Here is a 15,671-nt window from a genome sequence, read left to right as displayed (position 1 = left end):
TCAAAGTGGATCAGTCAGAGACTGTTTTTATTCGGGATTCAATTATAAATAAAATCAGGTTGGAGGAGAACAATGGCTGGAAGTGTCCGAACAGATGTTTAGCAGAACTTTCTTCTTGGCCAGTCTTGCTCTGAATTTTCTTGTTGTTCTTGTCCCCAGTAGGCTTCAGACCTGTATCAAAACTGGAGAAGGAAAATCAAAACCATGAGAGAGAGAGAGAGACTTTTTTTTTCTCTTTTGGATTTTATGCTTCTACATGAACTACATTGCTTTCCATAGTACGAAAGTGCTTTTTTAAATCTAATCACATGATGCCCAAATCTATTGGTGCACACAAGCTTTTGCTTATAGTTTTTCCTTTCAAGCTACTGTACATTTCCTTGGCACAATCCTAGGTTTTATTTAATATAGGCTTTGATAGTACAACATGTTAAGTAAATGAGGTCACTGTAACAGCTTGCAGAGCTATATGACTCAGGAGTGAGTGTACAGTTGCTGAAATCAGCAGAGGCAGGCACCATAGAGATAAGGTGCTGTTTACCCTGGTGCTCAACTGTCAGTCGTAATCACAAGTAGTCTGTCCCAACAAGATAACACCATGGAAAAATGCATCCATTCTTCCTCACTGCTCCAAATATAGATTTTTCTTCCCCTACCTGCCAGATACCGCCTGATCTGTTGTCAAAACCAACAGTTTCTCCAAACGTTATTTGCTCATGAAGTGAAAGCAAAGGTCAGAGACGACTGACTATATCAGAGACCAATAAACGTCTCTGAGCAAAGCTTTCTGAGTCCTTGTCCTTGTCAAACAATACTCAGGGAGAAAAGGAGTACTTGTGGCACCTTAGAGACTAACCAATTTATTTGAGCATGAGCTTTCGTGAGCTACAGCTCACTTCATCAGTATGGAGTCTTTCGTTTCCCCGTTTCCAGTTTCGAATCCAGCTCAGGTTAGTAGTGATTGAAATCTGCGACCGTGAACTATGTTAAATGAGCTGATGGCTTCAGTTCCTAGTGGATAATCTACCCACATCAAAAAACCAGCTCCTTTGTCTTTGATGGATAGTTGGTTGCCAGTTTCAGCAGAAATGCCAAGGAATGAATGGACCAAGGTTTTCCAGGTCAGGAATGTGGCATACATTAGCAATGGGGAAGCTGCCCACTCCATAGATGTACTGTGGATAAATTAAAGTCCCAAAGCTCTAGTGGTGTTGACTTGGCAGCTTCTCAAATGGGGGAAAAAAATGAAACTTCTTAAACTTTTGGTGAGAGAGCTCATACTTTCTGATGTGGCTGTTCCTCAAAGCTTTACCTTAATGCTCCAGCCCCAAGAACAAGGGCATTACACAGTCCCCATTTTAGCCAGTGGTTCCTCTCAGTAGAAAGGTGAAATCATTCCTGGGGGAGGTAGCTTATATGAGATTTTGAGCCCATAGATTTCCTCCCTTCAGCCTGCCACAGCTCAGTCATTTCATCCAGTGAGTCATCAGTTGCCCAGTACTGAATCTGCACAGCTGGACACAATACCTGCTGTCAGTGGTAGTGGAAGCATCAGCTGGAGAAGAGCCAATGCCCATTCATGCATCTAATTCATGGTTGCATGCACACACCATAGTCATTGGCTAATCTGCCCACTTGCTGCTTGAGGAAGAGAACTCGTGAGTTTCAGCTTGATGGAGTAAACACGCCTTTGTGCCTCTGTGGCAGAGTGCACCCCTGTATTCACACCCTACCCACTATTGTATTAATCTTTTGTACAAAATATGCCTTGTTAGGTATAATTGGAAAACTCATAACTTGCTAGTCAATAATATCATGGTGAAATGTATGCAGCAACACGATAGGTAAAGTGATGAATATAAGCTGAAATCGTCACTGAGGTGTGTTTACCGGACAAGTTTGGGGAATGAGTAAATCGGTTGCTCAAAACAAAAAGTTGGTGCCCCAGCCAGGTGTTGCCAAAGCTGATGGGCCTTCACCTTTCACGTAGCCATGATTTGGCAAGGAAGCGGGACAGAAACAAACAGGTCTGCATCTTAGCAAACGACAGCATAAACCTCTCCCCCACCAGATTCCTTTTGTCCTTGCTCAGCTGGAAAGAACTTTATCTAGGGGTCACTCTCAGGAAAATGCATTTCAAAGGGTGACTGAACTATAAAAGTGAGGGGCAAAAACATGCCAAGTTATCTTCCCCTACCCTTCTCTCTCTCTTTCTTTTCACCTAAGAAGAAAAAAGAAACAGCAGCTGGACTTTGGAAGCAGATCCTGGCCTCAGAGTTTGGTCAGCAGCATACTGAAAACATGTGGTAAGGGATTTCACCTTGAACCAAGTCTAGGTTAAGTTTAGGAAACGTTTTATCTTTATTTATAGATAATGGCACAGAGAGTACACTTATAAAGTTTGTGGACGATACCAAGCTCAGAGGGGCTGCAAGTGCTTTGGAGGATAGGAGTAAAATTGAAATCAATCTGGACAAACTGGAGAAATGGTCTGAAGTAAATAGGATGAAATTCAATAAGTACAAATCTGAAGTACTCCACTTGGGAAAGAACAATCAGTTGCACAAAAACAAAGAAATGACTGCCTAGGAAGGAGTACTGCAGAAAGGGATCTGAGGGTTATAGTGGATCACAAGCTAAATATGAGTCAGCAGTGTCACAATGTTGCAAAAAAAAGTGAACATCCTTCTGGGCTGTATTAGCAGGAGAGTTGTAAGCAAGACACAAGAAGTAATTCTTCCGCTCTACCCCACACTGATTAGGCCTCAACTAGAGTATTGTGTCCAGTTTTGGGAGTCACAGTTCAGGAAAGATGTGGATACATTGGAGAAAGTCCAGAGAAGAGCAACAAAAATTATTAAAGTTCTAGAAAACATGACCTATGAGGGAAGATTGAAAAAAACTAGTTTGTTTAGTCTGGAGAAAAGAAGACTGAGGGGGGACTGAGGTTACAAGGAGGAGGGAGAAAAATTGTTCTCCTAAACATCTGAGGATCGGACAAGAAGCAATGGGCTTAAATTGCAGAAAGGGTGGTTTAGGTTGGACATTAGGAAAAACTTCCTGTCGGGGTAGTTAAGCACTGGAATAAATTGCCTAGGGAGGCTGTGGAATCTCCATCATTGGGGACGTTTAAGAGAAGGTTAGACAAATGTGGTCAAGGGTGGTATAGATAGTACTTAGTCCTGCTGTGAGTGCAGGGGATTGGACTAGATCAGTGGTTTTCAAACTTTTTCTGGTGACCCAGTTGAAGAAAATTGTTGATGCCTGTGACCCAACGGAGCTGGGGATGAGGGGTTTAGGGTGTGGTAGGGGCTCAGGCAGAGGGTTGGGGTTCTGGAGGGGTTCAGGGCTCTGGACTGGGGGTGCAGGCTCTGGGGTGGGACCAGGGATGAGGGGTTTGGGGTGCAGGAACGGGCTCTGGATTTGGGAGGGGGGATCAGGGCTGGGGTAGGGATTTGGGGCACAGGCTTACCTCGGGCGACTCCTGATCAGCGGCGCAGCGGGGGTGCAGAGGCAGGCTTCCTGCCTGTCCTAGGACCGCGCTTTGCCCCAGTAGTGGCTCTTGCCTGCAAGTACTGCACACACCCCCCCCCGCCCCGTGCGGAGCCGGTGCTTGGGGCAGGGGCAGCACATGGAGCCCTGTGGCCCCCCTCACCTAGGATCCAGACCTGCTGCTGGATGCTTCCAGGGCGCAGTGCAGTGTCGGAACTGGTAGGGACTAACCTGCCTTAGCTGGGCAGCCCTGCCGATGGGACTTCTAATGGCCTGGTCGGCAGTGCTGACCAGAGTTGCTGCAACCCACTCCCTTCCATTCCCACGACCCACGGTTTGAAAACCACTGGACTAGAAGACCTCTTGAGGTCCCTTCTGATCCTAGGATTCTATGATTTCTCTTGTAACTATTTCTGACTTGAATGCCTCATTACTGGTACTCACTTAAAATCTCTCTCTTGAGCTTAATAAACTTGTTTTATTCTTTAATTAAAACTGAGTGTTGTGGATTGGTTGGGTAACTCCATTTAGGGTAGCAGACTGTTGTATGTTGATCCCCTTAGAGGGTCAATGGACCTAATAAATCTGGACTGTCCAGGAGAAAGATGAACAATGCAGAACACATGTTTCTGGGGGGAAATCTGGGACTGGAAATGTGTTGGGGTCACCCTGCAAGTAGTAACCAAGGCTGCCAGAAGCCAGAGTGTGGCTGGTGTTTGCTGACAGGCTGCTGGGGTCAGAGCTGCTGGACCAGGGCTGTGGCTGTACACAGACACTCAGGGTAGAACCTGAACGCTGTTTGGTTACTTGTGAGGGGGCAGGGTTGGGAGCTACCACAGCAAAGCATTGGGAGGCACCCCAGGCTGCAGGGCAAGTGGTGACAGCCCCTCACTAGACTGGATGCACCCTGGAATATCATAACCTCGACCATTTGAGCTAATGTTGAATCTTTTTTCTTTTCTTTTCTTTTTTTTTTTTTCCAAGGATTGTCACAAGAGGAGGAGGATAAGCACTTTCAGATCCCATACAGGTGAAGCTGTCTGGATACACCCCCCCTATATCTCACCCCCACCCTCCCATCTCATTACACCAGGGCAGGCAGACTGCACAGGCCTGCCTACACTCTAGGAAAATGTGTTGTCGGCTCTGATGACATCACTGTAATTCAGTGACATTGTGTGTCAGATATTCCTTCTCTGTGCAAACCATGCACACGCAGTGTCTGCCAAGGCACTTCAGGACGCTGGCTTTGCAAAAGCTGCTGCCTCGGGACTGCTTTTTATTTATTTATTTTTGCTTCTCCTCAGACTGAAAAGGTTAAGAGAAAAATACATTTTTCTTTTTTAATTGTGTGAGAACTATGTGTAACAATACAAAAAAAAAGAGAGAGAGAGAAAGAAATTAGGGGCTGAATTAGCTGCTGGCATGCAAACAAAAGCTTTTCACTCCAGTTGCTTCTAGGCCCGACAGTTTTCACAGTTAACATGCGAGTGTCTCTTCAAACAGACTCTACATTTTTTTCATCATTAAAATGCTGCCAGAGTTTCTGAACAGGTTTTTGTGATTCTAATGCTGGGTGCAGTCAATGGCTGAACAGTTAAGGCTGGATTCTGACCCTCATTTACACCAGTGTGCTGTAAATCTAGAGTAACCCCATTAAAGCCAGTGGAGTTGCTCTGTCTATACACCAATGGAACTGAGAGCAGCATTTAGCTCCAGGTTCACTGGCTGTTTCTTGATTAGTTCTTTCACTTTGGACTCATGTTTGAAGCCTCAGAGTCTGACCTACATCTCAAACTCCCGCTGTACCAACATTGTGGCATGAAAATGCCCTTGGACTCTGCTGAGCTAGTGTTTTGCTAAACTCCAGCAGGAGTTTTTGTTTGAAAGTCTTAAGGGCCTTAATAAGTGGATTTGTTGGCCTAAACTGTGTGCGTGTGAGGCATGTGATATTCCGCTCTTGAACTATTGGTGTGCATTGGCACACAGCTGGCACTGATTGGGTGTGAGGAGAGATTCACCCCCACTCTCTTCATTGTTTCATTGTCTTCCTAGTTTTTAAGTGCATGTTATTTGTCAAAGGGATCTAGGTAGCAAAGGGATGCAAGGGAGATGGGTCAACTGATGTGAAATTCCCAGGTCTGCCATAGGCTACCAGTGTAACTTAATCTCTGTGCCTGATCTGTAAAATGGGGATAATAATTAATATTTGTGTTACACTTACATCTAGAGGCCCTACCAAAATTCCCCTATTTTTCTAGGAGCTGTACGAATGCACTGTAAGAGACCATCTCTGCCACAAAGAGTTTACAATCTAAATAGACAGGCTAGTGGGTGGGATGGGAAATGAAGTAACTTGCTCCAGGTCACACAGCTACTCAGTAGCCAAGTCAGGAACAGAACCAAGTCTCCTGGGCCCAGCCCAGTGCCCCAGCCATTGGTGAATAATGCTTCCTTTCCCTCACCCTTTCTCTGCCTTGTCGATGTAGAATGTTCGCTATTCAGCGCAGGGGCTGCCTCTTACTACATGTCTATAAAGCACCTATCCTGATCTTCATGGAGGCCTCTAGGTCAGGAGTGGGCAAACTTTTTGGCCTGAGGGTCACATCTGGGTATGGAAATTGTATGGTGGGCCATGAATGCTCACGAAATTGGGGTTGGGGTGTAGGAGGGGGTGAGGGCTCTGGCTGGGGGTGTAGCGTCTGGGATGGGGCCAGAAATGAGGAGTTCAGTGTACTGGAGGGGGCTCTGGGCTGGGGCAGGGGGTTGGGTTGCGGGGGGGGAGAGAGCTGGAGATGAGGGATTTGGGGTGTAGGAGGTTGTTCCAGGATGGGACTGAGGGGTGTGGTTGCGGGGGGGAGGGAGGTGAGGGCTCTGGCTGGGGGTACGGGCTTGGGTGGGGCTGGAAATGAGGAGTTATGGTTGCGGGAGGGGGCTCTGGGCTGGGGCAGGGGGTTGGGGTGTGTGGGCTCTGGCTGGGGGGTGCGGGCTCTGGGCTGGGGCTAGGGATGAGGGGTTTGGGGTGTAAGAGGATGCTCTGGGCTGGGATCAAGGGGTTCGGAGGGTGGGAGGGGAATCAGGGCTGGGGCAGGGGTTTGGGGGGAGGCTCAGGAGTGCATGCTCTGGGCAGCACTTATCTCAAGCAGCTCCCGGAAGCAGCCGCATGTCCTCCCACCAGCTCCTACGTGGAGGCGCGGCCAGGTGACACTGTGCCCTGCCCCTGCAGCTCCCATTGGCCGGGAACTACTGGGGTGGCACTTGGAGTGGGGGCAGTGCACAGAGCCCCCTGGCTGCCCCTAAATGTAGGAGTTGGAGGGGGAACACGCCGCTGCTTGCGGGAGCCACACAGAGCCGTGGCACACACATGCGGAGCAACCCCCAATCCCACTCCCTGGCTGGAACGCGGGAGCGGGGCAAGCCCCAGATCCCCCTCCCCAGCGGGAGCTTGAAGGCCGTGTTAAATTGACTGGCGGGCCAGATGTGGCCTGCAGGCCGTAGATTGCCCACCCCTGCTCTAAGTGCTACTGTAACATAAATAATAGCTTGTGAGCAGTACAAGTTGTGTTTCCTGCAACAAGCCACCTGAAGAGACAGCTTGGGCTACACATACATTATCAGTGACTTGTTAGGCTTCTCAAAGAAATAATAAATATTGATGATCTCTCTAGGGAGACTGCATGGCTCCTGGTATTGGTAATGCAACTAGGAGCCTTTCCCCTCTTGGACACTGAGCCGATGTAAATCAAGTTGGTTGTGACAAAAAGCCTTTCCCATCTCATCCAATGGCTGTTTGTTGGCCTCTTGAGCAAGGCGTTGCTGATCTCAGTGCAGTTCCTAAAGCCCAGAATGTTCAAACTGGATTGCCTAACGTATGGCCTGATTATCAGACATCTGAGCATCCACAAAACCCACTGAAGTCAGGGGAGCTATGGATGCTCCACAGCTCTGATGCCTAGAGCTTTAGGCATCCAGGTTTGAAAGCTGCATCTAAATAGGTGGCTGGATTTGCAAATGTGTTGAGCATCCGGAACTCTTACTGAAGGGAACAGCAAAGAGTCAGAGCTGCAAAGTCCACCAGAGAGTGGCAAATCCATCTGTGGACGCTCTGCCTCACATCGCTGGCAGTAAATACTCTGCAGTTGGGACTCTGTTCACAGTTCTGTTGATTTTGCATGGGAGGACTGAACCTGTTTCACTCTCCTGTAGCTGCCAGGGCAAGAGGAATAAAAACTAGTTTGTCACCTGACCCAAGGCGAGCCAAGAAAGTGCCTTTTCTACACAGTCACCTTGCTGAATACAACCTCCCTTTAAATGCCCGATTTTTGCAGACCCCTCTGGAGTCTCTCAAAAGTGGAAAATGCAGCATGCACTGAAATGGTTGATGTAATAAGGACCAAACTAAAGCAGATACTCCTAGCACTCACCAACCCACTGCTGTTGCATCCATGCACTTCGCAATATCCCTCACACTCAGGATAGGCTCCCTCAGCCTCCCAAACAAATGAGATCACTGTAACAGCAGATCACTGCCTTTCACCCAGTCCTTCTAGTATATGAGATCATAACCCCTTTACTGCATAAGAGGCTCACAATGGGCCCTCTCATAAAATATAGGAAGTCATTGAAAGAGAATAAGCAAAATACAAACAGTTTGGGTTGCATTTACTGTTTGAAGGTCTCATGAGGATCAGGTTTCACAGCTAAAGTTCTGGTGATTGACCCCAATTGGGGATAAGGAAAGGGTGATTGCTGTGGATGACTGATTTTCTATTTCCAATGTATTGAGACCAGCTAATTGACAGTTAGTAAACATGTCCAAAGAACCTTTGGCCCTGTGTGTGGATGGGGGGTAGGGATATTGCTAAAGGAACAGGTGCCACTCTGCCGTGTTCTCTATGAGTGGCTCTGTGGCTTACTCATAGACATTAGGTCAGAAGGGACCATTATGATCATCTAGTCTGACCTCTTGCACAGTGCAGGCCACAGAATCTCACCCACCCACTCCTGCGATAAACTTCTCACTTATGTGTGATCTATTGAAGTCCTCAAATCATGGTTTAAAGACTTCAAGGTGCAGAGAATCCTCCAGCAAGTGACCTGTGCCCCATGCTGCAGAGGAAGGTGAAAAAACCCCAGGGCCTCTTCCAATCTGCCTTGGAGGAAAATTCCTTCCCAACCCCAGATACGGCGATCAGCTGAACCCTGAGCATGTGGGCAAGATTCACCAGCCAGTTACCGAGGAAAGAATTCTCTGCAGTAATTCAGATCCCACCCCATCTAACATCCCATCACTTGTTGTCTAGCTGTCTACATTAACCTTGCAGCAAAGTGCAGCCAGTACGTTCAAACAAAGACTGTGCATATGAAGGGAAGAGGAGTGGGAGGAGAATGCTACTTTGTGGCAGCCAGATGCAGGTGAAGGCACATGTACGTGGTGGTCATTAGCAACAATGAGCAAAAACTCCTTTTTAAAACTCTTTCTGGCCCAAAAGAAAATCCTGCAGGTTGGATGCCAGGTCTGTCTGATGCTTTGGCTCGGATGGTATCTCCTCTCTGCTCTTCTCATGAGTGCTACTGGACTTTTTTTTTCAGGCCTACGTTTATAGTGCTCCTTATTTCTCACTGCTGTCCCCCTGAGAAAGGCCTAAAGCACTGACGACAGTGCCACGGCTAGCTCTTGAACATCATGCATGTTAATGTTTAGCACAGTGGGGTGCAAAAGAGAGCCAGGGGGCTTTTAATTCCCATGCCAACTGCCACTGCCATGGCTGCTGAATCTGTTACTATTATAGGGGAGATTTCCAAAAGTTCTAAGGGATTTAGGACCATAAACCCCATTGACAATGAATAGGACTTGTCCTCCTAATTTCCTTTAAGTATTTTTTTTAAATCCCACCCCTAAATTATAATAATAATAATTAATAATAAATACCAAGTTTCTTGTATAGTTCTTTAGACAGGGCTGGGACAACAGCTGAGGTCAATCTAATGTGGGGGCCATTGTGACCGAGGAGGTCACTCAACCAATCACCGCCCTTCCTCTCCAGCCAAGTTGCATGTTACTTGTTCTACTGGCTGAAGTGAGTAAGTATCAAGAGGGTGACAGTACTGTATGTGTGTCAAGAGTTTTCACTGGCAGATGACCTGGCCTCTAACTGTCCCTGCTCTTAAACGTTCCACAGCCCCATGCTACCATTTCAGCTTTTCCTTGTGACAAAGCTCAGAAGGGAGTTCCATTCCAAAAGGCCAGATCAGGTTCATTGGAGCAGGACTCCAACTGAGCAAGGTGAATACCTCCCTCAGGAGCAAGGGGAGAGCATCAGTTGGGGGATGAGAGGACCCACCCCTGCAGGTATCTCCCCTTTGTTCCCCTGCTTCCATTTAATAATGTATTCAAAATTAATTAAAATGTCAATGAGGGGGGAAAAATTAAGTCACCTAAGACAACCTTAACTCTGCCCTGTAGAGAGACTATGCAATAGCCATGTTATTATGATCAAGCATTTTATTGTCTGCAAGCCAATATTAGATGAAACCGACTTTTGAAGATAGATCAGAGTTGGGTTTTTTCTTATTTTTCTCCTGGTGTCACTGCAGGGTAGATTTAAAGGTGTTTGGGTGCCTTACATGAGTATTTCCTCCACCTGTAAAATCAGGCATCCTTAGTACCATGAACCCAACCATATGGACCTGAGAGGGAGAGAAATTACAGCTAATACATTTTAGAAAACTCTAGAACCAGCTTTTCTGTCAACCACATTATTGGGATTTTAATGTTCAGTATCTCATGATCTGCCAGGGCTAGGAATACAGACAGATTTCTACTTCCTTGTCCGTGATACCTGTTTGTTCCCCAAATGGATCATGGAGTTTTTAGCATGGCACTTAATCCTCAAGGACTGTTGCCCACCCAGTACCACCAGGTAGTGTAATTTGGATGGAAATAAAGATACGCATTTGTGGCAGGTTGACTTTTTTTCAGTAGTGGTAGCTGTTTGGATTGTCAGAAGCAATCCATGCAGGGACAGGATCATGCACAGAGTACAAGTGATACCCCAGGAAAATAATAAATGTCCCTTATCACATGGCTCTGCACTTTCTCATGTGAGAATCACTTTCACATAACATGGTGTGTGTGTGTGTGTGTATACACACACACACGTACATATTGGCAGTGTGTGCGATTTATAGCCTTTTGCCGAAGGACCTCAATACTTTTGTAAAAGTTGGTACATGTATTATCTCCATTTTATGGATGCGGGGAACTGGGAGATGGAGAAATGAAGTGACTTGCCCAAATTCAAGCAGCAAGACAGGGAAGTTAGGAATAAAAACCCCAGAAACTTTAAATCCCGATTCCGAGCTCTAACCCCCGTAAATTACGCTGCTTTTCTGTTGTACAATAAAATATTTTGTAAGTTAAATCTTAACTACTCTTCGGTATGTGGGTATACAACAATTTCTCACATAGACAATTATGTCTTACACATTTAGTTGTAAGCCACTGACACTGAGAGTCTTCTTACCCATGACTGCTTTTTATTTTTCAGCTGTAAAATAAAATTAGAGTCGAGGCACAAATCATTTTTTTTTGTTCAAGCAGAGTAGGGCAATATTGTGCAAATACTTACAGATGAAATTCATTGATAAATAGATTCATAGATTCCAAGGCCAGACGGGACCATTGTGATCATCTAGTCTGACCTCCTGCATAACACAGGCCATAGAACTCCCCACAAATAATTCCTAGAGCACATATTTTGAAAAACATCCAGTCTTGATTTAAAAATTGACAGTGATGAAGAATCCACCACAACCCTTGGTAAATTGTTCCAATAGTTAATTACTCTCGCTGCTAAAAATGTAGGTCTTATTTCCAGCCTGATTTTGAATCTTCAGCAGAACTATGAATCACTATCTGAAATTATAAAGTTACTGAATATGTAAGAGTAATAACCATTCATTTCTATCCTTCTACTCTTCTCTCTTCTGGTATATTCTCAAAATAATTTCATTCTCCTTCATCTAGACTAGTTGATCCTTCCTGGATTTGATGAATCTGGTTACATCCTGACTTTACCTGAAAGGAGCAACTTGAGAGACTTTGTTCTTCCTGCTTTGGGGTAATTTGAGAAGCTAACCTATGTTTACTCAAGTGGCTTCTGATAGTCAGATGCTACTTGGGGCTTACTTAAGCTGTACTGAATGTGCATTAATTCCTAGGCTGGCTGACTGTCCAGTATGAGGATGGAAACCATGAAGAACTTTGCATGCTGAAAGAAAAGGAGTACTTTTGGCACCTTAGAGACTAACCAATTTATTTGAGCATAAGCTTTCATGAGCTACAGCTCACTTCATCGGATGCATGCCGACTATTTCTGTGCCATCAGGACAACACAGCACCATGCACATCATTTAGTATTGAAAGAGCAGCTATATGTTTGTGTTCATTGAATCTTCATTGAAAATTTCAACAAGTACCACAATGCAGTTTCTTTTTTAAAAAACAGAGAAAAGAAACAGGGTGTGGGAAGGAGGGAAATGTACTTGTCAATTGTCCTACATCAGCCTTTTTTGGATTTAAATGCAATTCACAGCTAGTAACGAAGTCTGACTGTTTTTGTCTTTTCCTTTCAGTCTTTTTTCCCACAATATAACTTAAACTGGAGAGACAGTGGCTCTTAAATTCTGCCAAAATCCTAGTTATTGTCTCAGAATGGTGAAGTGGAAATGTTAATTTGATTATTTATATTATAAATCGTGTGTAAATTAATACTGTATTATATATAATTTAAAAACCATTTCCCATTCCATAATGATTACATTACATACAATATATTATATGCCCCCCACACACACACGTATATGGATGGGGCAGAGGGGTTGTGCACGTGTTTGTGTGTATATAGTCATAACTTCTTGCTAAATGGGAAATTGGATGTTAGCAAGAGACAGCATGCAAAGCAGGCTAATAAAAGATATAAAATTTGGCCCGAGAAACCAGTCTGTTTTACAAAGGGGATCAGCACCTTTAATCTGCATGACAATAATCTTGTCTGAGCTCTCCTTTGACCCTGCTGAGTTTGTGTGAGTATCACAAGCACTTGCAGACACAGTGCAGTGCATTTCAGCTGTGGATCCCAATACATCTGCAGCCCCCTACCATCTGCACTCATTGTCTGCTCTGCGACCTCACCGAGCATGCATGGCTAAGCTAACAAGTTCTCACTTTGTGCTAAATCACATGTGTTGGCTTTAAAGGAGACGACAGTACAAATGGCCCTTTCGAATGAGCACCTTTTTAAAATGAAATTTTCTTTACAGCTGGTGAATCGAGCTGACAGCCCAACAGAAATATATCACTTTTAGATGGAACCTGTTTAGGAATGGGCAAGAAACAGTAAGATAAATCACAATCGAGGATCAGAATTTTTTTTGTTTTGCCAGTGACAAGGAGATGCTGTTTTGGGGTTAATGGGTGGGGACTTAGTTTTGAAAATTGTTCTATTTCTGTTTGGGAAATGTCTAGCGAGACAAAGTGGGAGAGGTAATATCTTTTATTGGACCAGCTTCTCTTGGAGAAAGACAAGCTTTTGAGCGTACACAGAACTCTTCTTCAGGTCAGAATAAGTGCCAAAGCTTGCGCCCCTCACCAACAGAAGAAGTTGGTCCAATAAAATATATTACCTCACCCACCTGGTCTCTAATATGCAGAGACTGACCCGGCTACAACAGCACTGCGTACAACATGGAAAAGGTCGGTCACTTATGTACTGTTTTGGGCCGTCTTTCTGTTATGGTAAATCCTCTTGGTCAATTCACTCTCTGCTCAAAGCTGAGTCTTAGAACAGGCTTGTATAATCTTCATAGCTAACCATATTAATGCCACTTTTTCTAACATTGTCTGAAGTCCATCCTGAATGTCAGTGTCCTAAAACAACTAGGATTCATCTTCATAGATTGTAAAGAGCTCTCAGGGTAGCTCTGTGGGAGAGGGACCATCTTTTTGTTGTTTGTACAGTGTACTGGTCCGTGGCTGAGGCCCCTAGGCCTACTGCAGTACAAGTAATAAATAATAATAATAGCATGGTCTAGTGAATTGACCAAAGAGCTGGGACTCAGTTTCTAACTCTCCTGTGCCGTTAACTTTATGTGGATTTGGGGAAGTCACTCATGGCATTGCCTCCCCTGGAACCAGGACTGGGCTTTGAATCTGTGCGTGCATTTTGTTACCTGGAGATTGTGAATAATTCTGTAAATCCTGGTCCTGTAGTCACATTCACATGGGGTTAATGAGTGGGGAATTACTTTTGAAAATCATTATAATTCTGCTCAGTGTAGTGGTTCAGTGGTCATCCCTCTCAGTCAGGCTCAGAGGGAGGCCGCTCTGCCTCACCATGTCAGATAGCAAGCAGTCAATTAGCAGGCATTGGCTCTGGCCCTCAGGACGGACAGAGCAGCACACAGTCTATTGTCCAGTCTCTGGCTTGGGCAGACAGCAGTTGACAGTCTAGGGGCTCTGACCCTCTGGGTGGGGCAAAGCAACGAGCAATCTTTAGCTGCAGACTTCAGGCTGGATCAGACAGCAAACACACTCTGGGGCTTGGACCCTCTGGGTGGGATAGAGCAACAAGCCACAAAAAAGGCATAAGTCTTCCAGCCTAGGGTGACCAGACAAGACCCAGGGATGGGGTTGGCAGTAGGGGGGGCCAGGCCCACCTTATTCTACCGGGTCCCAGTCCAAGGCCCTAACAGTGGTGGGTGCTCAGGGTGCTCCCACCACTGAGTCGGGGGGAAGCCATTGAAACATGTTGACTCGTTTCCCAGCAACATCACCGGACTAATGACTGGTTCCCTGGGCCACTTCCTACCCCACTTCCTTGGCGTGGCTCCATAGTTTTGGGGGCCTCAGACTTCTCAGAGTAAACGGTTGACGGAAGTCCCAGCAACTCCATTCTGCACTAGGTCTCCTCAAGGGCATGGCGCTGCACAGCTCGGTCCCTGGTCTGGAGTTCCACAGAGATGTCTGCCTCCTTCCCTGGCTCCAGCCCAACTGAGCTGGAGGGCCCGCCTCATAAAGTTCCTGTCTGGCCCCTTGGCTTCTGTTGCAGTGGGTAGCACTGTCTTGGCTCCACACACCAGGGCCTGTGGGGTTGTTCCTCCCCATCAAGATTGGAGGGAGGTCACTGTGCCTCTCTACACTTGGAAAATATCTAGAGCAGGGGTTCTCACAACAATGTTTTTGGTGGCCTCAGAATGCGGCCACCATCTCTAGCTGGTGGCTGCTCTGACAATTTTTCCTAAAATACTTAAGTAACTTTAAGAAAAACAAATAAATATGCACATATCCATGTCCAAATCATTGTAATTTATTTCATCATCATCATCATGATGTTCCTATTAAGCCTCTGGCGTTTAGGGCAGTAACGAAGCTCCTCCACTCCTGTCTGTTTCTGGCAAGTCTTCCAGTGGTTCCCCAGCTGTGTGTCAGATTTTTCAGCTCGGCTTCCATAGCTCTTCGCCATGTTGTTTTCAGGCAGCCTCATTTTCGCTTGCCTTCAGGTGTCCATCTTGTTGCTACTCTGGTGATGGAAGCATCTTCTATCTATTTTCCACCTTTTTAAATGTGCTTCCCCTCTCATCTATTTTGGCAGTCATGCTTAGAAGATCTTTTCTGATGTGTTCGTATCTTTCACAGTGCAATTATCATCATAGTATCTGCACACTGACCATAGGTACTTGCCAGAAAACAGGCAAGCCCTGAGTGGCATGGGGTGGTGGTGGTGGTTGTTTGTTGTTTTTTGGGGGGAGGGTAATGGATTTGGGAGTGGGTTGTATGATCAAGGAGCTTTTAAGCTTACATCCCCTGATGCAGGAATAGCTATTATGCTCCGCTTCCATATATGTGCTCTTGGAGGAATCTTCTGCATGGAGAACATGAACAATGAGGGAACTGGGATTGTTTATTCTGTGGAAGAGAAGAATGAGGGGGGATTTGATAGCTGCTTTCAACTACCTGAAAGAGGGTTCCAAAGAGGATGGATCTAGACTGTTCTCAGTGATAGCAGATGACAAAACGAGGAGTAATGGTCTCAAGTTGCAGTGGGGGAGGTTTAGGTTGGATATTAGGAAATACTTTTTCACTAGAAGGGTGGTGAAACACTGGAATGGGTTACCTA

At 45.7% G+C, this 15,671-nt stretch overlaps 1 long non-coding RNA gene across 2 annotated transcripts in view; it reads right to left on the bottom strand.

The window, feature by feature from the left end:
* Window positions 1–15,671, bottom strand: part of LOC125640194 (uncharacterized) — a 60,683-nt gene continuing 45,012 nt past the window's right edge. For both annotated transcript variants that reach the window (XR_007357734.2, XR_007357733.2), the window contains one exon: window positions 1–182. This is a non-coding gene — a long non-coding RNA (uncharacterized LOC125640194). The remainder of the gene's footprint in view (window positions 183–15,671) is intronic.

This window comes from Caretta caretta, chromosome 7 (genome assembly GCF_965140235.1).
Source record: "Caretta caretta isolate rCarCar2 chromosome 7, rCarCar1.hap1, whole genome shotgun sequence".
Lineage (NCBI taxonomy): Eukaryota > Metazoa > Chordata > Testudines > Cheloniidae > Caretta > Caretta caretta.
This window is presented reverse-complemented; position numbering and strand designations above follow the sequence as displayed.